Genomic DNA, 24,906 nt, shown 5'->3' with positions numbered 1-24,906 from the left:
TATACAAAACAATTTTGTATATAAACCATTTATAATAGTTTATGAACCATTATTTATATATTTTTACAAAGTCATCTATAAAGTTCATAAAACACTTAAAAATATTTATAAAATCATTTATAAGACTTTATAAATCATTTATAAGAGATTATAAATTATTTATAAGAGTTTATAAATCTATTTATAAGGGTTTATAAAAATATTATTAGAGTTTAACAATCTTGATAACATAATTTATAAGAGTTAATAAATCATTTAGAAGAATTTACAAATCCTTGCAAAAATTGTAAGTAAAACTTTATAAAGATATTTATAAGTGTTTATAATTTCTTATAAATCTTTGTAATTCTTTTATAATTATTTATGAGTCATTGATAAGTAATAAAAAGTATATAAAACCATTTACAAGAGATTATAGGTAGTAATAATTGTTTATAAAATTACTAATAAGAGTTTATAAAATCAGTTGTAAGAGTTTATAATCTTTATGTGTGTAATTATAAATAATCTTTATTCAGTTGTGTATAAATAAATTTATAAGGGTTTATAAATATATCTATAAGAGTTTAAAAATCCTCATAAATCATTTATAAGAGTATATAAATTCATTAATAATGTTTTTATAAGGGGTTAAAAGGTTTATAAACTAATTTATAAGAATATATAAAACTCTTCAATGTAATCAAATGTCGCCGAAAACTCATAAAGGTTTATAAAAATAATTTATAAGGTTTATAAAGGTATGAAAATAATTCATAAGGGTTTATAAATCAATTATAAATTTCATAATTTTTTTTTAAAAAGTTTAAAAACCATTTATAACGGCTTATTAATCATTTATAAAGAGTCTATAAACCTTTTACAAAAGGTATGTAAACAATTTATTTCTTCGTACCTCGATAAAGTTTCTAAAGTCCCTAAATCATTCATAAGAATCTATAACAATTTAGAAAGGCTTATAAAAAAGTTTATAAGAGATTGTAACATAATTTATAAGGGTTTAAAAGAATATGTAAATAATCAATAAGAGTTTATAAATCTTTTTGTAAATTTTATAAGAAAACAATTTATAAAGTTTGTAAATCATTTATAAATGTTTATAAATTATTTGTGAGAGTATATAAACCATTTATAAAGGCTTATAAAGAAATTTTTAAAATCATAAACAGTTTATAAAAGAAATCAGTTAAAAGGTCTTTAAATCATTTATAAGAGTCTATAACATTTAGAAAGGCTTATAAGACAATTTATAGATAAGTTTATAGATTAATTTATACATCGTTATGAATCATTTATAAGGTTTTTGTACATTAATCTAAAAATATTAATGAATTAGCTTATAAACCTTTATAAATCAGTTAATAATCTTTATAAATTAGTTTATAAAAATAATTTTATAAACACTTATAAATTAGTTATAAGCCTTTATAAATTCTTTCTTATTCCTTCTATTGGTTTATAATCATTGTTTAATCCATTTATAAACCTATATAAATTCTTATAAATCTCTTATAAGAGTCTATATATCATTTATAAAATTATATAAACTATTTATAAATTTATAAGTCATTTATAAATTCGTTCTTAAGCCTTCTATATTGGTTTATAATCATTGTTTAATCCATTTATAAACCTATATAAATTCTTATAAATCTCTTATAAGAGTCTATATATCATTTATAAAATTAAATAAACTATTTATAAATTTATAAGTCATTTATAAGGGGTTCTAAATATCTTATTTATTGTTATAAGAGTCTATATATCATTTATAAAATTGACATCCTGCAAATACAAAAAATTGGCAAATAGAATTTATAAAGAGACATTGCGATATACTCATTATCCAGGCGATCTTATGGCACGGCTCGATGAAATCATGAATACGGTTGATGGTACCAAATGCCCATGATCCTATTAGAATGAGTGGATAGTATCCCCAACGCTTCAACACCCGTGGTTTCAGAAAACAAGCATTAAGGTTTAATCTAGGAACCAAAGTCAGTCATAATATACAGAAGTGATATTAGTAGTTACTTAGCAATATAGAGAAGATTTTTTTTTTTAACTCTGCTCTATTATCAAACTGATCCACTCAGTCTGACATTCCAACCGCCATCTGAAATTTAACAACACTATATCAGTACACGGACAAATGATGTTATGTGACTACTTTCAGAAGAAAATGTAGATAGAGGGGGTTACAATTACATACACGTCTAGCGTTTCTAAGCATCCGTAACACGATATCCAATTGGATCAACAGTACTAGTGAACAAAGAAGTGTTGCATGTATATCATCAAGCCGTAAGCTCATGAACATTCTGTAGCAAAGAAAAAAGAGAAAACTTTCTCATTTTAAACAACTAGATCTCTTCAGAACTATGTCTAAAAGTACTCTACTTGCTCTGGAGCTAAAGAAGAAAAACCGTAGCAAAGACTAATATCACAAACTCTGCACGAGTAATCTCCCTATCCAATAAGTGTAAGTTTCAAAATTGCTCGACCTTTCATTTGCTGATTTAGATCCTATGTAATAACATGCGAAGAGTAACCTAATCCAATAGAACTAGAAGTGAATACAATTCGAGTCAGATTAAAAAGATAACTCACATCACCCGCCCTACTGATCTTATTGTACACTGGAAACGCCTCCATGGCTGCCTCGTTGTAGACTTCCTCATCGCTCAAAACCGCCTTTAAATCTGCCACAAAAATCGAAACAAAATGTCAAATCAAAAGCACAATGATCCTCACAGGATCAATCAATCTACGATCGCACCTTATCACTCGCTTCAGTGCAGTTAGACCATTGGAGATCGTCGTAGGTCTTCGGATCGTCGGAGGTCGCCGTCGGAGATCGTCGGAAGTGATAACTAACAGGTCGCGGGGAGGGGGGAGAAGCAGAGTAATTTAGGTTTAATTATTTAAGGGTACAATGGTATTTTGACAATAAAAAATCTGGTGGTATATTGGTTAGTGTATAATTGAAAAGTGGTATAAGAAAAATGGTATTAGTGACAATTTCCCCAAAATAAATGATGAATTATTTCAAAAATTTCAATTTATTTTACAATTTATTTTCTTCATCTAAATTTCATCAATTAGAACTTAAATTTTATTGAAGTTTTTAATATACAAATTTCTTCATATCCAATTTCATATCTTAAAAAATAATTATTTTTAGGTTAATACACAAACTTATAAATGTATGATCATTTTAATTTTCAAACTGTATTTATTTTAACTTAAATATAAATAAATTTCAAATGAAATTAAAATATTCTTTAAAGTTTACAAAAAAATCTTAAAGTATTTTTTTTTTTTTAAGTTTTAAGCATCAAATTTAATTCATTTTCTGAAAAATTATATTTTTTCGTTAATAATTATTTTTTCTAAATTTTAAATTTTCTCCATAATTCAGTACTTTCCTTCCTTAAACTTAAAAAATATTTAAAAAAGTTTTTTTCTTAGATTTGGAGAATTTTAAAATTCCATATAAAACATACTAATATTTATGATTAAAATAGAAATATATTGGGTATTAAAATGTGCACATTTTAAAAGCTTGTATAAGAAAATAAATAAAATAATTAATTTAAGTGTTAAACCAAATAATAAAAATATTGAATATTAAAAGTAACAAAATTTAGTTGGAATATTTTTATGAATTTTTTTCAAGATATATACTAGTTCATAAAGATATAATATTTAATTCTTATGATACTACATAAAGATATAATATTTAATTCTTTGTGTTCATGTGATCAAAGCAAGATTATGAGAGAGATAGGTTCATATGCTCTATCAGATGGTTCACGCGTGTTTAAAACTAAGGTAATGAATACAACTTAGACTATCTCTGTGTTTAAAACTAAGGTAATGAATACAACTTAGACCATCTCCAATCCCACTTCATTTTTCACTTTTTGCTCCATTTTGAAAAAAGTTTTGCTCCAACCCTACTTCATTTTGAAGAAAGTTTTCACGATGTATAACACCACATCCATCGGCAAACCGATCTCGCTAATCTCTTCAACAATCCCTAACGCTTTCTTCCACATACCATTGTCTCTGTAAATACTTATGATCTTCCCATAGACAAAAGAAGTCAAAGGAAACTTTGTTGGGGAAATAAGGCACACGGCGCAGCGGAACTTAACGGTCGTGTTTCCCCTGACCTTGTGTGAACCTGTGAGGAAAATACTTCGACGATAGCAGAATATAGTATAAACAGAAACTAAATGAGACAAGCACTTTTTACGTGGAAAACCTTCTCGATGTGAGAAGGAAAAACCACGGGACCGTAGTTCACTCAACAATCCACTATATAAATGTATGTGAGTACAACCACGTCCTCCCTGTTCAACAACCTGAACAGAACAGAGACTCTAGCTACAAAGAGCTATCTCCAACACAAGAACAACAACAACAAGATAGCAACACAAAGTTTCAAAACCGGCAGCAACAAGACGACCTCAGCTCATAAGGATTCCGGCAACCAGAGACTAATCCCACCGTACAAATCCAAGATGAACAAGTCCACAACACTTCTGCCAAATCTCAGCTCAATCAGAGAAGATCTCACCGTCGGATTTACCAAACACTCAAGACAGTACTGCTGAAGAACTGTGACGACCAGCTTCACCAAAACCCAGACAACAGAAGATCCAACCGTTAGAATCCAAATCCCTTCGGTGAACCTTTAACCCACTGACTGAAGAAGCTTCCCACAGAATATCAGCCCGATCAGGATCCGTTTGACCCTCCAAAATCTGCCTTGACAAACCCAGACGAATATGCCTTCTTCTCTCTTTTTCTCTCTTTTGTCTTAAAAGTCTTCTTGAGTACTCTTCTTTCTTTTCGTTAAGAAAATTTATATGGTGTCTCACTAACCCTAATAACCTCCAAGGCCCAATACTAATCTCATGGACTAATACCAATGGCCCAACTTCCAAGTTTGGTTATCACCAACCAAACCCAATGGGTTTCCTCCATCTAGAAGGAACCCAACAAACTCCCGGTGGAGAAAACAGTCATTCCGGCTATCCCTCGGCATACTTCAAGCTTCCCCCTCGGCAAAGACTTTGTCATCATATCAGCTCCATTATCATCCGTATGAACTTTTGCAAGTTCCACTTCCTTAGAAGCAACCACATCCCGTATCCAGTAATACCTCCTCTGAATGTGTTTCGACTTCGAATGAAATGTAGAATTCTTCCCGAGACAAATGGCGCTTTGACTATCACAAAACAACTCATACTTTTCTTGCTTGAAACCGATCTCTTCACAGAAGTTCTTCATCCACAACAACTCTTTACAAGCTTCAGTTGCAGCAATGAACTCTGCCTCAGTGGTAGATAGTGCAACGCACTTTTGCAGCCTTGACTGCCATGCCACAACTCCACCCGCAAATGTTACTAAATAACCCGAAGTAGACTTGCTAGAATCAACATCTCCAGACATGTCAGAATCAGTGAAACTAACCAGCAAAGGCTTCTTACCCCCAAATGTAATCTTCAGATCAGAAGTCCCTCAGAGATATCTCAAGATCCACTTCACAGCATTCCAATGTTCTCTCCCCGGATTGGAGATAAACCTGCTGACAACTCCAACGGCGTAGGCTAAATCCGGTCTTGTACAGACCATGGCATACATCAAACTACCAACTGCAGAAGCATATGGAACCTTCGCCATATCTTCCTTCTCCTCATATGTCTTCGGACTCTGTTGACTGCTCAGTCTTAAGTGTGGTGCAAGCGGGGTACTCAACACTTTAGACTTGTCCATATGAAACCTTTTAAGTACCTTTTCAATGTACCTCTCCTGAGACAAATGAATCAGCTTCTCACCTCTGTCTCTAACAATTCTCATACCGAGAATATGTTTCGCTGGACCCATATCTTTCATGGCAAAGGACATCCCGAGCTGCTCTTTTAGCTCTTTAATTCTGTCCATGTTCTTGCCCACAATCAACATATCATCGACATACAGCAACAAGATGATAAAATCATCCTCACTAAACACCTTCACAAATACGCACTGGTCTGAATCAGTCTCTGCATAACCATGCTCCCCCATAACAGACTTGAACTTCATGTACCGCTGCCTCGGTGCTTGCTTCAATCCATAAAGGCTTTTCTTCAAGCGGCAAACCAAATTTTCCTTGCCCTCTTTAACATAGCCTTCCGGTTGTTCCATGTAAATCTCTTCCTCCAAATCACCATGAAGGAAAGCAGTCTTCACATCCATTTGCTCAACCTCTAGATCAAGGCGCGCTGCCAATCCAAGCACAACCCGAATGGATGACATCTTCACAACAGGAGAAAAGATTTCATCATAATCAATCCCCTTCTTTTGGATGTAACCTTTCACAACCAATCTAGCCTTGTATCGAAGTGGCTTTCCATCCTCATGCTTAATTCTGTACACCCACATATTAAGCAAAACCTTCTTGCCCTTATGCAATTCCACCAACTCAAAAGTGTGATTCTCTTCAAAAGAATCCATCTCCTCATCCATGGCTCCAAACCACAGATCCTTGTGCTCATCCTCCAAAGCTTCATAATAGCTTTCAGGCTCTCCTCCATCAGTAAGTAAAACATACTCACTAGGATCATACCTTGTCGACGGTTTAAGACCCCTTGTGGATCTTCTAACAACAGTAGGTTGGTTCTCAGCAGCTGGTGTCTCACCATGATCGTCACCATGATCACCATTGCCATCTTCATGTGCGGGAGCATCTGCACCGGGTGTACCATCCTGAACCTCAACCTCAACTTCACCGTGGACTGATGTAGAAGGAGTAGCATCTATATCGATCAAACCTTCATAAACCTGAGTTGGAATTTTGGACTTTTCAATGTCCTTAATCGTTTGATCTTCCATGAACACAACATTTCTGCTCCTTACGAGCTTCTTCTCAACGGGATCATAAAATCTGTACCCAAACTCATCCTGACCATAGCCGATGAACACACACTGCCGCGACTTCATATCAAGCTTCGATCTATCAACCTTGGGAATATGAACAAATGCCGTACACCCAAAGACCCTCAAGTGACTGTAAGAAGAATCCTTACCAGTCCAAACCCTCTCTGGAATATCACCCTCCAATGGAGCATTTGGTGACAAATTCAGCACATGAACCACCGTGTTCAAAGCTTCTGCCCAGAAAGTCATCGATAAGCCTGACTGTGAGATCAAACATCTCATCCTCTCGACAATCGTCCTGTTCATCCTTTCAGCCAACCCGTTCAACTGTGGAGTATAAGGCGACGTGAACTGATGCCTTATTCCATGCTCTTTGCAATAAGCATCAAATGGTCCAATATACTCTCCACCATTATCACTGCGGATACACTTCAGCTTCTTCCCCATTTGTCTCTCAACCAACGCCACAAAATGCTTGAAATATTCCAGCACCTGATTTTTCGTCCTCATAGGAAATACCCACAACTTCCTTGAATGATCATCAATGAAAGTCACAAAATACGATGCACCGCCAAGAGATCTTGTCTTCATTGGACCACACACATCTGAGTGTACCAAATCCAGTACCTCGGGTTTCCTAGAAGGCGCAAAAGACTTGAAAGATATCCTGTGTTGTTTTCCCGCAAAGCAATGCGAACACTTCTGCAGGTGCAAACCAGAGATTCCTGGAATCACCTCATTCTTAGACAACACAGCCATTCCCTTCTCACTCATGTGACCGAGTCTCTTATGCCATAGCTCCATGGCATTATCATTCTCCACCGCATTAACAGCATCCCTGGAGACCTTAGCCTGGATCCAATAGAAAGATGAAGACTTCTCACCTCGAGCCACAATCAAAGAACCACGAGAGAGCTTCCATTTACCACCACCGTGCAAACTGAAATAACCCTCATCATCAAGTCTTCCCGTAGAAATCAGATTCATCCGAATATCTGGGACATGCTTAACATCCTTAAGCACCAGCCTAGTCCCAAGACTAGTCTCCAAGCAAACATCACCAATGCCAGCAACCTGAGCCATCGCATCATTCCCCATCTTCACAGAACCATAATTACCTGTACTATAGGTAGAAAACAAATCCCGCTGTGATGTGGCATGAGTAGTAGCTCCACTATCAATCACCCAACTGGTATCCTGGCATGCAACATTAATGGCATCACCCTCAAGAAGAATGAGAAACTGATCTTCGGTGACGGTCACCCGATCCACCTTTTCTTCTGATTTCCTTGCTGCTTGTTTTTCAACTTCCAGCAATCCTTCTTCATGTGCCCTTTCTTATGACAGAAATAGCACTCCATATTTGCAAATCTATTAGACTTGCTCCTGCTCCTGTTCTTGTCCCTCTTGGGATCTCTACTTGAACTCCTCCCTCTTGACTCAGTAACAAAGACATCTAAACGCGAACTACTAGCATTCGACTGCCTTCTTGCTTCCTCATTAAGAACACTTTTCTTCACTGAATCCATCGAAATAACACCTTCCGATGCGGAGTTACAAAGAGACATCCTGAAAACCTCCCAAGAATCCGGTAAAGTACCGAGAAGCCACAGACCGTGAATCTCATCATCAAACTTGATGCCCATATCAGACAGCTTGTTGAGTAATCCCTGAAACGCATTCAAGTGATCTGTCATCGGAGTCCCCTCCTGATACCTCAGCTCAATCAACTTCTTGATCATGTACATCTTGTTATTTCCGGTCTTCTTAGCATATAACTGCTCCAGCTTCTTCCACAAAGAACGAGCATCCGTCTCAGTCTCAATATGATGCAACACATTATCATCTACCCACTGCCTTATCAACCCACACACTTGGCGATGCTGCAGCTTCCACTCTTCATCAGTCTTCTTCTCAGGTTTCTTTTCCTCGAAGACAGGAACATGGAATTCTTTAACAAAGAGCAAATCCTCCATCTTGCCCTTCCATAGATGATAGTTAGCACCATTCAAGCTTATCATCCTGCCCATATTTTCCATCCTGCCCATATTCTCCATCATTCACACAAGCAACAATAACCCGAAGTTATCAAACCCAAAGCTCTAAAACCAGAAGCTCTGATACCACTCTGTTGGGGAAATAAGGCACACGGCGCAGCGGAACTTAACGGTCGTGTTTCCCCTGACCTTGTGTGAACCTGTGAGGAAAATACTTCGACGATAGCAGAATATAGTATAAGCAGAAACTAAATGAGACAAGCACTTTTTACGTGGAAAACCTCTTCGATGTGAGAAGAAAAAACCACGGAACCGTAGTCCACTCAACAATCCACTATATAAATGTATGTGAGTACAACCACGTCCTCCCTGTTCAACAACCTGAACAGAACAGAGACTCTAGCTACAAAGAGCTATCTCCAACACAAGAACAACAACAACAAGAGAGCAACACAAAGTTTCAAAACCGGCAGCAACAAGACGACCTCAGTTCACATGGATTCCGGCAACCAGAGACTAATCCCACCGTACAAATCCAAGATGAACAAGTCCACAACACTTCTGCCAAATCTCAGCTCAATCAGAGAAGATCTCACCGTCGGATTTACCAAACACTCAAGACAGTACTGCTGAAGAACTGTGACGACCAGTTTTACCAAAACCCAGACAACAGAAGATACAACCGTTAGAATCCAAATCCCTTCGGTGAACCTTTAACCCACTGACTGATGAAGCTTACCACAGAATATCAGCCCGATCAGGATCCGTTTGACCCTCCAAACTCTGCCTTGACAAACCCAGACGAATCTGCCTTCTTCTCTGTTTTTCTCTCTTTTGTCTTAAGAGTCTTCTTGAGTACTCTTCTTTCTTTTCTTGTGTTGTTTCTCCTGTGTATAGCACAATTAGGTTAAGAGACTTTATATGGTGTCTCACTAACCCTAATAACCTCCAAGACCCAATACTAATCTCATGGACTAATACCAATGGCCCAACTTCCAAGTTTGGTTATCACCAACCAAACCCAATGGGTTTTCTCCATCTAGAAGGAACCCAACAAACTTCCTCTTCTTCATCTCATTAACCACACGCCAATATTCCTCCAATCTCCCAGCAGTGACGTAATAGTTCAAGAGAATCTCACACGTTTCTTGATTCTTGTCAACGTTTCCCAGTTCCATATGATCCAAAACCCTAAGAGCAAACTCAAGCTGGCCTTTTCTCAAGTAGCCGCCGAGCAAGGCGTTGTAAAACCTAAGGGGATAGCTTCCATGGAGACCGAATCGGATCGCTTCTTGGAAAAGAGCATCAGCTTCGAGCGTCCTCCCGAGATCAGAGAGTGTTTCGATCAAAGTAACGTAGGAAAGAGGTTCGGGATGGGAGCCGAGAGAATCCCATTCGGCGAGGAGAGACATAGCTTCGTCGATTCCTCCTCTTCTTTTGCAGCCATACCGAATCCACCGATTGTACATTGAAATCGACAGTTCCTCAGCGACTATTTGGCGCGAAACTTTGTGGTTAGAGTAGCAATTGACGATTCGCCGCGAACTATTAAGAGTAGGACGGATTCTCATCGGAGATGGAGAAACTGGGAATCCCGGAATTAGAGATCCGTAAGTACGCAGAGACATCATAGTTGGTGAGCAGAGTAAGGCTCTAAGGGAAGAAGCGAACATCGATTTGTTGTTCGTTGGTCACTGCTGCCAGTGGTAGGAGACGACGACATGCTTAGCTAATGGTTTCGAACCGAATTGCATATCTTATCCGCTCGCTTCTCAGCAAAATTTCATTACTCCTTGACAAATGATTCCAGCATTTTCTTGGAGTTTTCCAAACATTTTAAATAGGGCTGGGCAAAAAAACCGAACCCGAAGAACCGAACCGAATCCGAACCGAAAAAGTAGTACCAAATCCGAACCGAAATTAATTAAATATCCGAATGGGTTCAAATTTTTGGTATTTAAAGAACCAAAACCGAACCCGATCCGAACCAAAATATTTTGGTTACCCAAATGTATCCGAAATAGATTAATATACATATATATTTTAACTATTTTTAGATTGAATGTATATTAAAAAGCATCTAAAATATATATAATACTTTTAAATTGTCCAAAATACTTGAAAATATATATAAATAGTCAAAAGTACATGTCTAGATAGTTAAAGCATACTCAAAACACCAAAAATACATAAAATATGTATTGATTTTCTATCCAAATATCCAAATCAAACCAATTTATATGTTAAGTTTTGGTACTTTGACACATGTTATTGAAATTTATATGTAATATATTATTTTGTTTATAAATTTTGAGAAGTTTAAAGTATATAATGAATTTCAAAATTTTGAAAATAATTTAAACGAGTTATCCGAACCCGAACCGAACCCGCAAGGATCCGAACCGAATCCGAACCAAAATTTAGAAATACCCGAATGGGGCTGAAATCTTTGACCCCGAAAACCCGAAATCCGAATAGACCCGAACCGTAACCCAAACGGGTACCCGAACACCCACCCCTAATTTTAAACACTTCTACGACGCCAAAACTCTTTTGCTTTAGAGGAGCTTACTGAATTAAAATGTTTGAGAGATTTTCATTTTTTTATCCTAAATTTCCCATTATTAGATTTAGTATATACTGTATATAAGTTTTATAAATTTAAAATTATTTGATAAATCATTTACATATAAAAATATTCAAATCTCTTCTTATCAAAAATAAATCCTGATCAGTAATTTTTACTCAAAATTATTTTAGATTATTTTTTAGCAACATTTTAGATTATTCAAAATGTGATTTAATAGTTAAAATTTAATTAATAGAGATAAGGACAAAATAAATGATGAATATTTTGTTCCTCTAAATTTATACTAATCATGTTGAAGTTTTGTCAAATTTTGTTACATTTTGGTCTCACTCAATTCCTCTATTTTACTCGTATTTAGATGAATTAATGAAGAAAAAAAAATTCCTTCTAATTTTTTTATGTGTAACATATAGAAAAAATATTTAACATGTATACATAGCAATTCCTACTTTTATATTTATTCATGTCCTCAAATTCAAATTTCTCAATTTATTTGCTTCATCTAAATTTCATCCACTAGAGCTTAAAAATTTTATTGAAAATTTTAATATACAAATTTCTTCATATCTAATTTCATATCTTAAATAATTATTATTTTTATGTTAATACACAGACTTATAAATATATGCTCATTTTAATTTTCAAACTGTGTTTATTTTGACTTAAATATAAATAAATTTCAAATGAAATTAAAATATTCTTTAAAGTTCACAAAAAATCTTAAAGTATTTTAATTTTATTTTAAGTTTTAAGCATCATATTTAATTCATTTTATGAAATAAAAAAATATTTTTTTCTTTAAAATTAATTTTTCTAAATTTAAAATTTTCCCCATAATTCAGTACTACTTTCCTTCCTAAAAAGTAAAACAATTTTTTTAAAAAAAACAAGATTGTTTTCTTAGATTTGGAGAATTTTAAAATTCCATATAAGACATACTAATATTTATGATTAAAATAGAAATATATTGGGTATTAAAAGGTGCACATTTTAAAAGCTTGTATATAAAAATAAATAAAATAATTAATCAAAGTATTAAACCAAATAATAAAAAGATTGAATATTAAAAGTAACAAAATTTAGTTGGAATTGTTAATAAGCAGAATGTCTTTTTAACTAGGTGTTTATGTCAGCTCAATCGCAGAGAATCGATGGAATTGTTGTTTTATATGAAAGTAGTGGAGATAGCGTGCTCTAAGTAGTTTTTCGAATATGAATATTTGGAATTTATTGCAAATTTTTTAAAATACTGTCTTTTACTAGAATGGAACCATACATCTTTGAAGCTGCCTAGCCACTACACCAAAGAGATATTACTGTTATTGGCGCTCCAAATTTGCTTATAATATTTGGTACCCAAAGCCCATGCTTCACGGGTTTTAGCCCAGGGTCGGGCTTGTGATTTATGGTGAGGGTAAAGAGTTGTGATAAATTTTTATGATAACTTTTGTTTTTGACTTATCTTTTTGACTTCAGCTATCATTTGATCTAGCAAAATAGACTCTGGGAAAAAAAAATCATAAACGTAGTTTGATAATCATTTTACACGCTTGCGACCGCACTTGTCTAAAGTGAACCTTCTATTCTTCGTCGTCGTCGACACGTCGTTGGGGATTATTTATTTCAAAAAAATTTGTCACATTTTTTCATGTCATTTCCTTCTAATAATTTTAATTCGTTGGCGGCATGTTTTAAGTAGGTATATTTCTAAGTTTTAAAATGGGTTTAACATGTATTCTCATTTGTTTTTCTGTATGTGCTAATGTATTGTCTATATTTTTAAAGATGTCAATAATATATGAGTTTTAATTTACAACGTTGTATCTATTTACTCGCTGAAAAGAAGCTGACTAAATTGTATATATTTTATTAGATAAAATAACTTTACATATGTAATTTATATCGTTCAATTGTTTTGGGGGTAATTCTAGCAAATTAATTAGGTTATATTTTGTTGTTTTTGTTCAAATTTATTTTCCAAAATATTGATTGTGAGTTAATGTTAATTAATTGAGGATTTTTATGAATGTTTTTATTATTTTTAACTTGTGTTGTGAGAGGAAATAATTAAAGATACATTACTCTAAAATAGCGATATGGATAAGCAGTATCCAGTCTTTTAAAATGCCTAAGGTTTTTGCCAATCTTTTTCAATAAATGTGATCGTATGAGGATGCATACATAGCATTTTCCATTATTTTGATTTGTAACATGTTATTTTTGGAGAGTTTATACTAATATGCGTAAGAAATATATTGTGTATTAAGTACATATCTCGTAGTGACATTTTGACTTAGTTCTCTGAAACTCCTTGTAAGTATGATTGGAGTATCAAACTTACAAGTGAACTTAGCTCTCTGTGCCAACTCCTAAAACATCTCCAATTGTCCTACTCTGCGAAAATCCTGAGCAAACTTATTTTAATCAATCAAAGGTTTTTCATTCCTTTGTCAAGCATCTCCTCTAAGTATCTACATGCCTCTCTCGACTTCCTCTCATCTAAAAGCCCTCTGATCAAAACGTGTATGAGGTGTTGTCAGGACTAATCACTTTTTGGATCAGTTGCCCCATCTATCACATAGTTTTTCAGATTCAATCAGATGAGATATTTGAAGTAAAAGTTAGATAGTCGATTGGAAGCAAATTTAGTATACAAGTTGTGATAGATCAAAAAAGTCTTTACCTTTTCATCCAGGAAAAAAGCGTGATTCCCATAAAATCACCATTTTTATGTTCCGAGAATCTAATAAACGGAGGAGGTGAGCAAACATGAACCGAGTAGTTCTACCAAGGCGGAGAGAATCAAAAGTTGAGTGGCAGATGACGGTTTTAGCAACTGGAGCAGCAGATGAAGTAATTTTCGAGAAGTAGTAATAAAAGTTTACTTGAAAAAGAATTGATGAGAGAACCAGAGATTAAAGGTTCCTCCGTTTAGATAGAGTATATATAAAACGAAATGCAGGAGGTGTTACGAACGTTTCATTATTGATTAACGAAGTAAAGATGGGAGATGTAGACTAAGCGAAACTGATTCATGGAAACAAAAACAATCGTATATATTTAGATTAGTCTACATGGATTTGACCAAAAAAATACTCTACAGAGATTATAGAAACCGTAGATTCCGTTAAATAGAAGGTTCCGAACAGAAGAAGTCTACTAGGCCAAATAAATAATTTTCTGTTATCAAGGCCCATCTTCAAAACAAATTACATTATGCAAAGTCCATTTGATATTTTTATAAACCTGAACTTTGAACCTTTATTTCCTATAATCTACAAAAAATTGCGTAGTTTGGGATTCAAACCCCAAACATTAGTGTAAAACCTTTAAACCTTAACCAGTAAGCTACGGTAACCGATTTGATAAATAACTGAAAACGTCAGCCTAATAGCAAAATAAAAAAAGTTGTGGGACCCACACGATGTTGAGGTGAATAGCCTTAGGAGAGAGAAAACTCTCTCATTGTAATCATCCCCTTCTTATTAATCAAGGAGCATTTTCAAAGAGTAACCTTTATTTTATAAGTTATTTACAGCCCTGCCATGCTGACATGTCACCTCTACAATGACTCTCACCCTATATAATTAACTACCCTTATTCAGCTAGACTAATTACACAAAATGCCACTCAGAAGGACCGACATATTAACATTAGTAATAATAATACACTAACAAAAGAAAAATTGGACGAGCTGCATACACATATATGTTATGTAAAAATATATAACCTATTTCACTGATATAACATGTTTATATAGACATAAGTGTACACATATGGCCACCAACGAATATATATATTTGTATGATTGTAGTTAGTGCAATATCAACGATAAACATCTCCTCATCTGTACTTTCTTGGACGACCTCCTCATATGTATTTCGTTGGACGACCTAATAGAGAACAAGTCAAGATAATGCATTACAAACAAGACAACATTTTTATTAATATTTAGACAAAAGTGAAGTCAATTTTATACATATTCACTATATAACATTTGTTTTTTATACTCTCATTAAAAAATTCATATAGATGTCTACTACATGTATCATTGAACAATTTTCGATCATTCATAATCCCTTTTTCCATCACATATGCACATTTTCATATTGATGTTCATATAGTTTTAATAACTGACTCTTCCATAGTCTTTTTCATTCATTCTAGAACATAAAGCACTTACAAACTTAATTCCATGGTTTACATCTCAACATGTTACATCCGTATTCAAAGATTCAAGTTGCATTTGCACATCATCAAATATACAAATGTTAGGTTAAGGTCGATTCAGGGTTATTCCGGTTACAGATTGACAATTTTAAAATGCAAGGGATAAGTAATGCATTAATCTTCCTCCACCTTTGTGTTTCAATTTTATTTATAGGTGATACATGTAGTAAAGGAATGTTAAATATTACAAATGGAAACTTTCAATCAAGTAATTAATTTTAGGGAAATTTGAATTATTCGAAAATCTCAACTAAAGAATGTAATATGAATAACAAAACTTGATGAGCAAGCTCATTGATTAGTTTCAAGCAAGTAAATAAGTTAATTTGTATTAATCAAGCCGATATTTACTCCTAAATATAATTTCTCTTATCATTGTTTCAAAGTCAAAGACGCATATATGGCAAATATTACGTTTTAATGACCGAGTGATTGGCAAGCTAAATATATTCTATTAATTGAAAAATATTACCAATATTTTCTCATCAATGCTCTGTATTTGTAATCTATATAAACAAAGGGGATGTGAGTGGTTTAGTTAATCATATAACCAGAGCAAAATCATTCGTTTTTCCCAAAACTTAAAAATTTACTATGGTTGAGATGAACCTTATCTCGGAACTCGAGCCTTACAAATCGATGTTGAGGCTCATTGTTGCAGCCATTGATTCTGACATGGGATGGCACAAAGTTGCAAGTCGTGTGAAAAAGGCGTTGAAAGTTCCTAATGACTATCGACCATGGAGATGAGGACAATGTTAGTTCTCACAGTTACTACTGTGCCAAATGCAAATCTGTGTTCGTACTAACTTTCTATACGATGCATTTATTCGTATGTATAATTTTTTTTCCTAGCATAATATTTGTTCATACTAAAAAGGAAGGACTAACACATTTGAAGGGGCATTTTCCACTCTTTCTGATACACCAGAGGTTGTATTATTATTTCTTTTTGTCTATTACTTATACACAGTAATTTGTTATTTTTTAGTATCAGTAATTTTTTATTTTTTAGTATCTGATTGTTCTGTATTATTTATAATAAGGGGTCTCTAATGTTAAATGATGGTTCATCTCAGCAATTTGAGTCTAATGATCTGACACCAGCCAAGTGCAGTAGAACTCCAAGGATTAATTTGGAGGAGTCTTTGACTTTGAACTCTATTACCAGATCTGCGTGTACTATAAAGGTGAAGAATGAGAAGATTGAAAAAGTGGCTAGACAAGCATGTTATGGGACCTCAGAGTACATGCTTATGTTTGCGTTAGTACAATGAGTTTTTCGATTTGGTTTTCAATTTCTTGATTTGCGTTTGTTATTCGTTTTTTTTTTAAGTTTGATTTAAGTGTTGTTCGAATTTAAGTTATTGTTCTATGAATATTTTTTATGGTGAAACTATTATTTATATATTACCAGCTTGACTACACCATTCCTTTAATTTAAATCAATCATAGCTTTACTCGTATATATCTAGCTGAAAACTTAAATATGAAGCATGAATATTTACCTGTTAGGAAATGTGATGAAGTTCGTTTGAGTTGCTTGATAGAACGGTTGGTGTCCAAAGTAATCTGAGTCAGTCAATGCGTCATGTATCTACCATGTAAAACACAGACATGCGCTTAGGGAGAAAAGCAAACTATGATTCAGTCCATAATTTGCCTAGACCATAGATATATACATTTTTATTTTACCTGCTACTTTATGTTCGCATATGTTGTTTGACGCACGGTTACCACCACTAAGTAATCTGAAGCACTTTCATTACGTGTCATGTATCTATATGAAAACACATATAATGAAAGAGAAGTATTCATTATTCCTCAAATACATAAATTAACATATGTAACATTAGGTTGCTTCCATACATTATGCATTCTGCTGAGATAACTTTCTCCACCCTTCAGCCTACTAACCTTGATAAATGATTAATAAAATAATGTTTAGAAAACTAGAAACTGAGTGTATGGAATAGCTACTATAATAAACCATAAAAACAAATACTTTAAGTGACAGAGTAATATACTCTTTGGCAACTGAGAAGGCTACTCTTATCTAAAATAACTTAGGCTACTCTTATCTAAAATAACTTCTGGAGTACCTTTTGTAGAAATAGTAATTCCTTTCTTCTTCTTTCAGGAGCTTTATCAATTTCATCAAAGACAATAGTTGTAGCTTTGCCCACTTCAGCAAGAACCTAAATAATAAGTAGAATCGCTATATCAACTTGGAAAAAATAGAGGTTTTCCCCATTGAAACTTTCATCAATGTATATGTAAGGAATCACCTTTGTGGTTTCAGCCGTTAATGTAATCGTCCCGTGATCAAATTGCCCAATTGTTCCAACATTTACATGAGGTTTACTGCAACAATAACACAATTATTACAAAACAGAGCAAAGTCATGTCCACACAATTCAAACCAATCTCACTTTTCGGTAAAGGTGGCCATCGATCTTCACAGAGAAGCTCCAAAACTTGAGGAAGAGAGATAATCTCCTCCAATTGGATGAGAGATTGAGGGAGAAGAAGTAGTTAAGCTACCGCAACGTGAGTAGATCTGAGAAGAGAAACGGAGAAGGCACTTCGAGCTAGGGTTTCGAAGAGCTACGCAGGCCATTTTGATTCGAGCCTATTGGCTGATTAATAGAGTAGAGGCTTAACGAAGTGAAATGGGGTTTTAGTCACCTTGAGGGGTTCTGTGCAAATCTCTACTCTCATCTCTTTCAGCCATTGAGGGAATTTCGAAGATGGTTGATGTCGCCGAAAAAACAACAAGGAGAAAAAAAAAATAGACATTGAAGATGAAAATTGCGAATACAAGAAGATTTGCTAAGAAGATTCTGGGATCGAACACGTTGAATTGTTACGCTATAAACCCTAATCCCCTTTTGATTAATCAGACTGTCGAGAGATGAACAGTTAAAAAAAATTTGGCTTACCGATGTGTTAGAATAAAACCATGTGGATATATTTGATCAGAAAGAAAACAATTGGATATGTTTCGTTTTTAATATTTTAGGTCCAATAACATAAAATTGTTGCCCATAAAAGATTAAGAAACAAACCGGTCCAAATACTTTTCTCCTAAAATTCTCAACGTTTTTAGTGGGGCTTACTGAATTGAGAAAATTCAAGAAAATCTGAGATTTCAGTAAATCTTTAAAAATATTTGTTATAAGTTTTGGAGAAAAAGACCACATCAAACCAAGTTTTTGTCACAAAAATAGCATCACAAGTAGAAAAATGATCAAAAAAGTTTTATTGAAGGTTAAATATGCATTTATAACATTTGGGTTAATTAATCTAAGAATTATGGTTTAGAGTTAAGGGATGGAATTTTAGGAATGTGTTCAAATGTTTAAAAATAAAAAATTTAAAATTAAAATTTTCAAACCAAAAAGGTACTATTTTGGTCATTTTATTTTTTGAATGCTATTTTTGTGACAAAAACTTAAAAAGTGCTATTTGAGAGATTTGCCCTAAGTTTTATGGGTTTTGGAAGAAATTTCAGTTTTCTAAAAATATCTTTTCAATTTTAAATATTTATTTCAGTAATATTTTTATTTTTTAAATTATTATAATTTTGATATATATAAATTATAACTCGATTTTCAAAATTTTTTTATTGTTTTTTCATTTCAAATCTTTTTTTCTTTTTAAAAATGTGAAGTAATTTTTTTATTTTATAAAAAATTTCAAATACCTTTATACAATATAGTATTACTATCATTGTTTTTCATCATAAAATATCAACCAAATCCCATCAAATCTCATTTGAAAATTTTTATTGACAAAATCAATATTTTCCGATAAGTTGATATGTGAAAGAACTTATACAAATAACTAATCCAATAAAGTTAGTTTTCATATAAAATTTGTAAATGTTCGATATAATAAAAGCTAGGAGATTTGAAAAAAAAATATCTTCTCAAATTCTTGATCCAATAAGACTCTCTCAGTGATGATCAAATCAGATAAATAATCCAACACACTATCATTATTTTAGAACTGTATGGTTAATTATTTTAAAATTTTCAGAATGAATGAGTATATTCGTATAGTTTTACATTACATAATAAATATAATATTTTAAAAATAAAAACTAATATTTGATCCAATTTATTTATATAGACAAAAATATACAATAATATATTGTATTATTATTAGCACCACAAACTCATCCGCGCATAGCATTTTTATCACAAAAATATACATCGTAGTATATTATATATTAGCTAAAAAATATATAATATAATAATATTATACAATATGTATATATTTATCAAGTTATTGAATATACATAATGTAAAAATTATTTTTAAATTGTCTATGTAATTTGAATTTCACCCTGCGCAAGGCGCATGTCTTATCCTAGTCTATATATTAAAGGAGAAGCATTGTCATTTAATGTGTTGACATTATGTTTACCACGTGGCAGTCCCACATCGATTTGAGAACCAATACGCTGACGTGTCACGTGCAAAGAGTTTCTCAGCCAAACTCTACACAAATGCGTTCACATTATATATTATTTTAAGTTTTTTTCAATATAAAACTCACATGCACGATTTTAAGGATTATACAAAGTTCTACATAGAAAGATAATTTACAAAAAAAAATTCACTATTGTCTAGGATAATTTTATTTTTACTTAATTTATTATAATAGAATATTATCTTTCATGTGTCATTTTGAACAAAAATGTCTTTTAATGTTAATTACAGTACTTTATATATTTATCAACTACCTTTATATATTTTTTACATACACATACATATAAGAGTGGGTACCAATCGAATATACGAGATTTTGCAGGTATATCCGAGATTTTGCAGGTATTCGTAATCCAATCTATTTAGTAGAATAATCAATTATCTGATTTGATTCGATTCGTAGCCATCCAATACGGTGACCTAGGTATCCGAAAAAATTAGATTTTTAATCGGTTTCGATCCGTAAAAATAAATAAAATTTAAAATAACATAAAATTATAAAAAATTTATTACTAAAAACTAATTTAATTTTTGAATACTAATAATTAATTTAGTAAATATATTAAATAATAATATTGTAAAATTTATATAGAATATGTTATTTATATAACTTATATATTTAAATCATCAAATATATGTATATATAAGCATATAACGGATCAGATAGAATATTTTTTTATAAAAATATTAGTACTTGTGATTCGCTTCGTTTTTTACGGATATTTCATATTAATATTTGTTTTTCTTCGTAGAGTTATGGATATCTTGATTTTTTGTTTGAATCGAAATGGATAGCCAATCAAAACAAAATTTACGGATATTTTGTCCAGCCCCACATACATGTGAACATTGACATGAGCACCTATATAACTAAATATTCACTACAAGTGAGGATTTTAATTCTCTTGGAAAGTGTAATATTTTTCTTTAATATTTTCATTCACCATCGACCAAATTGTAATAAAAATTTGTCTTACTAATTTTTTTTCAATTAGTATCTAAATTTGATTTGATTTTCTATGCATTTAGAAATTATAATATGAAACCATTGATTTTACATCAGGACTGTCTAAAATCTATATAACATGAAACCAAACAAATAATAATAGTTTTTGGTTATAATTGAAAAAATCTGAAATTCTCAAGATTTTTAACCGAATAAACTGAATAAATATTGATTTAGAATGGTTGTTATATTTTAATAGATTAAAAACCAAAAAACTGATATAAAACTGAACGATATCCAGATTAAACATACCTAATAAGAGTATCTTCTTATCTTAAAAAATAATTAAATTAATAATCTCATTCCGCGTAGATGCAGATCATTACCTAGTATAGATTTAATGGACAAACAATTGAAAAGGATTCAAGAGAAATACATATTTAAAAATGATTATATCCTAAACAATTAAATAAAATTTGTTACTTACTGACTTATTTAATAAAATATTTTATAAATACTTTTTATTTTATTCATAAAATATTTTTGAGATTTTTAGATTTTATATTCTTCTTGTTTGTAGCAAGTGAGAAGAAGAAACAAGTTGGCATCCTCGACGGTTTTTGTTTAATTTACCAAAACACCAATATAAATTAAAAGTAGAGATGTATACTATATAAGAAAATACTTTTTACTGATCATTAAATTTGATTGAAAGTACACAATGATTAAAGAAATACATATTCTAAAACAAACTAAATAGAGCAAACAACAATAACAACTACAAAATATAAAATTAAAACAAGTCTAGCATTCATAGGCAATCTCCATATTCCTCCACCAAACAGCGATAGCCTAAGTAGATGACGTAACTTAGTTAAACTCCATACCGTTAGATTCTTCAAGAACAAAACTAACATTCAAAGGAAACCTCCATACTTCTCCATAGAGTCCGCTCTCAATTAGTGTAGGTCGATAAACCATAGAAAATAATCCAAACAGTTCTAAACTTGATTATCCATTTTACCAAAGAACAAATTTCATAATAGAAATAACTGTTAAGCTATCTCAGTATCAAATACATCTTCCTACCATAAAGTTTTATTAAAGTTGTGGAGAAACATAAAAAATTATGGGTCATTTCTTTTTATGTTGTTCTTTGTCTATCAACTTTGGTAAAACTTTTTTTTTCTATTTCAGGAAAAAAAGTTTTACTAAAGTTGTTAGGCATTGAAAACAACATAAAAAACCAATAACATAACCGTTTCGTTTTTTCTTTTGTGTTTCTCCACAATTGTTGAAAGAAGATCAAAACCTTTACAAACTGCAATAGATCCCATAACTTTACATAATATCTGTGTGACTTCTATCCCAAAGTAATAGCTTAGTTGTCCCAGATCAGTCATATCAAATTTTGCTCTCATATGCTTCTTGAATTCGATGGTCATGTCCAAGTTAGAACCCTTTACAAGCTAATCATCGACATAAACAGCTACCACCAAGATATGTCCTCGTTCTTTCTTCCGATAGAGAGATGATTTCTTGAGACATCGATCAAAATTCAACTCGTGGAGCACAGCGTTTAGTTTCTCGTTCAATGCTCTTGGGGCTTGACGAAGTCCATAGAGCGCCTTATTTAGTTTATAGACCTTAGACTCTTTTCCTTTGACCAAAAACCCCTCTTGTTGTGTGATGTCTTGCATAATTGCATTGTTTCACCCATTCCTTTTCATGCATTTTCATCATGTAGGTTAGAATCTAGCCATGTTTAGGTTGCATTTTGCATACATGAGTCCTTATCAGGTATTGGAGCATCTTATGGAGCTTTTGGAGACATTGGGATGCATTAGGAGCTCAAAAGATGTGAAAAGGAGGATGATTGGACGAGAAGAGCCTGGAGCGACCTGCAGAGGTCACTGTGAGACCTCGCTCCAGCCGGAGCGACCTTGACGACCAAAGCTAGAGCGACCACTCCAAGTCGCTCGGCTTTACACGGCCCGAAGACGAAGAAAATGCTCCGGAGCGACCCCTCGCAGCGACCATCCGAGGTCGCTCCCAAGGCCAGAGCGACGTGCTGGAGCGACCTGCGGAGGTCGCTGCGTGTTTCTTATTTTCGATTTCTTTTTAATTCAAGGACCTATTTGCAATTACTTATGTCGTTTTGGCACTCTGAAAAACCTAAGTTTAAGACTGATTGTAGCCACTTTTGGGCAGATTATCTTTTGTTGAAGAGAAAACCACAAAATACTTTTGGAAAGTTCATCTTTTGGATTCATTGTTCTCTTGTTATTGATTTCTTATTGATTTCATGTGTTCATCTACATGTTTAATCTGAAATCCAGTATGGGTTTAAGGTTTAACATGAAGATTAGTGAGTAGTTCTCTTTTGAATTCATGGGTTAGGGAGACTAGGGTGATTAGGTTAGATCAATGATGTTTTTAGTGTAGATCAATCTCAAGCCTTGCTAGTAGAGTGTTCTTACAGCCTCTTTCGATCTGATCATTCGAAAGTTGATCTCTAGACATTTCCCACCTGAAAGGTGTTTGTTGAAATGTCTGAGACAACTCTGCTAGGCTCTTAATGCATCTTGCCAAAGATATTTGTTGTTAAGAGTGTTAGGATAGCTAATAAACCAGTTCTTATTGATTGCTTTCATATCATTCAGCCAAAGAGATTTGATGTTTGAGATGTGTTAGCAAATGAGCATTCATCTAGATATAGAGCTTGCTTAGGATCGTGTTTAGGCTTAAGGTCATTTGTTTGATTCATCATTTATCGTCTTTGTTTGATACTTGATCACCCGAAATCATATTCCCATGCCTATGAGTTCTCTTTTATCATATTTAAGAAAGTCATTAATTTACTGCGCCTTAGTTCTATCTTGTCATCATAGTTAGTCATTGTTTCTGAAATCATTTTAAATCATTGTTGCATTTAGATTAAGTAAGTGCTTGCATTCTTAGTGCTTGAAATCCCTCAGAACTGGTTCGACATATTACTTCCATTTTACTATCATTTGACTTAGGAGCCTCAAAATTCCTAACATCAAATTGGCGCCGTTGCCAAATTCTGAGTAGATTTGAACATTGAGATTTAGTAGCTTGCTTGAGACTAAATCATTTTTATTTTACTGATTACTGATTCTCCTTCTTCAATTCCCTTTTGATCTACAGGTGTATGAACTTGAGGAGCAGGGGTCCAACAAACCTAGTTCCAAGAGCAGCAGACATCCGAGCTTTAGAGAGGGAGTGTGCTAGAAAAAGAAGAGAAGAGGAGCAACAGGCTCACATACAGGATCCGAACATTGAAATGGCTGACCCACAAGCGAATGGCGATGGCAACGCCCCACCAGCTCGACCTATTGGTGCCTATGACCGCCCAACTAACCATGGCCACCTGTTAGGAATCAGAGCACCAGCTGTGGCAGCAAACAACTTTGAGATCAAGTCAGGATTGCTGAACCAGATTGAGAACAACAAGTTTCATGGCCTGGCTGCAGAGAATCCATTCGACCACTTGGACAGTTTTGATAGATACTGTGGTCTCTCCAAAACCAATGGTGTATCAGAGGATGCTTTCAAGCTCAAGCTTTTCCCTTTCTCTTTGGGGGATAAGGCACGTCAGTGGGAGAAGTTTCTGCCAAGCAGCTCCATCACCACTTGGGATGACTGCAAGAAAGTTTTCCTAGAGAAATTCTTCTCTACTTCCAAAACAGC

General features: G+C 33.3%; 1 long non-coding RNA gene across 3 annotated transcripts; it reads right to left on the bottom strand.

The window, feature by feature from the left end:
- Positions 1–1,872: 1,872 nt before the first annotated feature.
- LOC108835411 (uncharacterized) lies at positions 1,873–18,710 on the bottom strand. Of its 3 annotated transcripts, XR_008944615.1 has the most exons (10): positions 18,183–18,710; positions 18,039–18,114; positions 17,853–17,948; positions 17,620–17,667; positions 17,446–17,530; positions 17,259–17,347; positions 2,783–2,876; positions 2,614–2,705; positions 2,216–2,324; positions 1,873–2,119 (listed from the first exon to the last, which is right to left on the bottom strand). It is a non-coding gene; the product is annotated as an uncharacterized LOC108835411 (long non-coding RNA). The 3 variants fall into 3 exon arrangements; XR_008944616.1 differs by lacking the exon at positions 2,216–2,324; XR_001946964.2 differs by lacking the exons at positions 1,873–2,119; positions 2,216–2,324; positions 2,614–2,705; positions 2,783–2,876 and adding an exon at positions 15,230–15,413 and having other exon boundaries at positions 18,183–18,708.
- Positions 18,711–24,906: the final 6,196 nt, after the last annotated feature.

The sequence above is a fragment of the Raphanus sativus genome, chromosome 4, assembly GCF_000801105.2.
Source record: "Raphanus sativus cultivar WK10039 chromosome 4, ASM80110v3, whole genome shotgun sequence".
NCBI lineage: Eukaryota > Viridiplantae > Streptophyta > Magnoliopsida > Brassicales > Brassicaceae > Raphanus > Raphanus sativus.
Note: the sequence above shows the minus strand (reverse complement) of the source record. Positions and strands in the feature narration are given on the sequence as shown.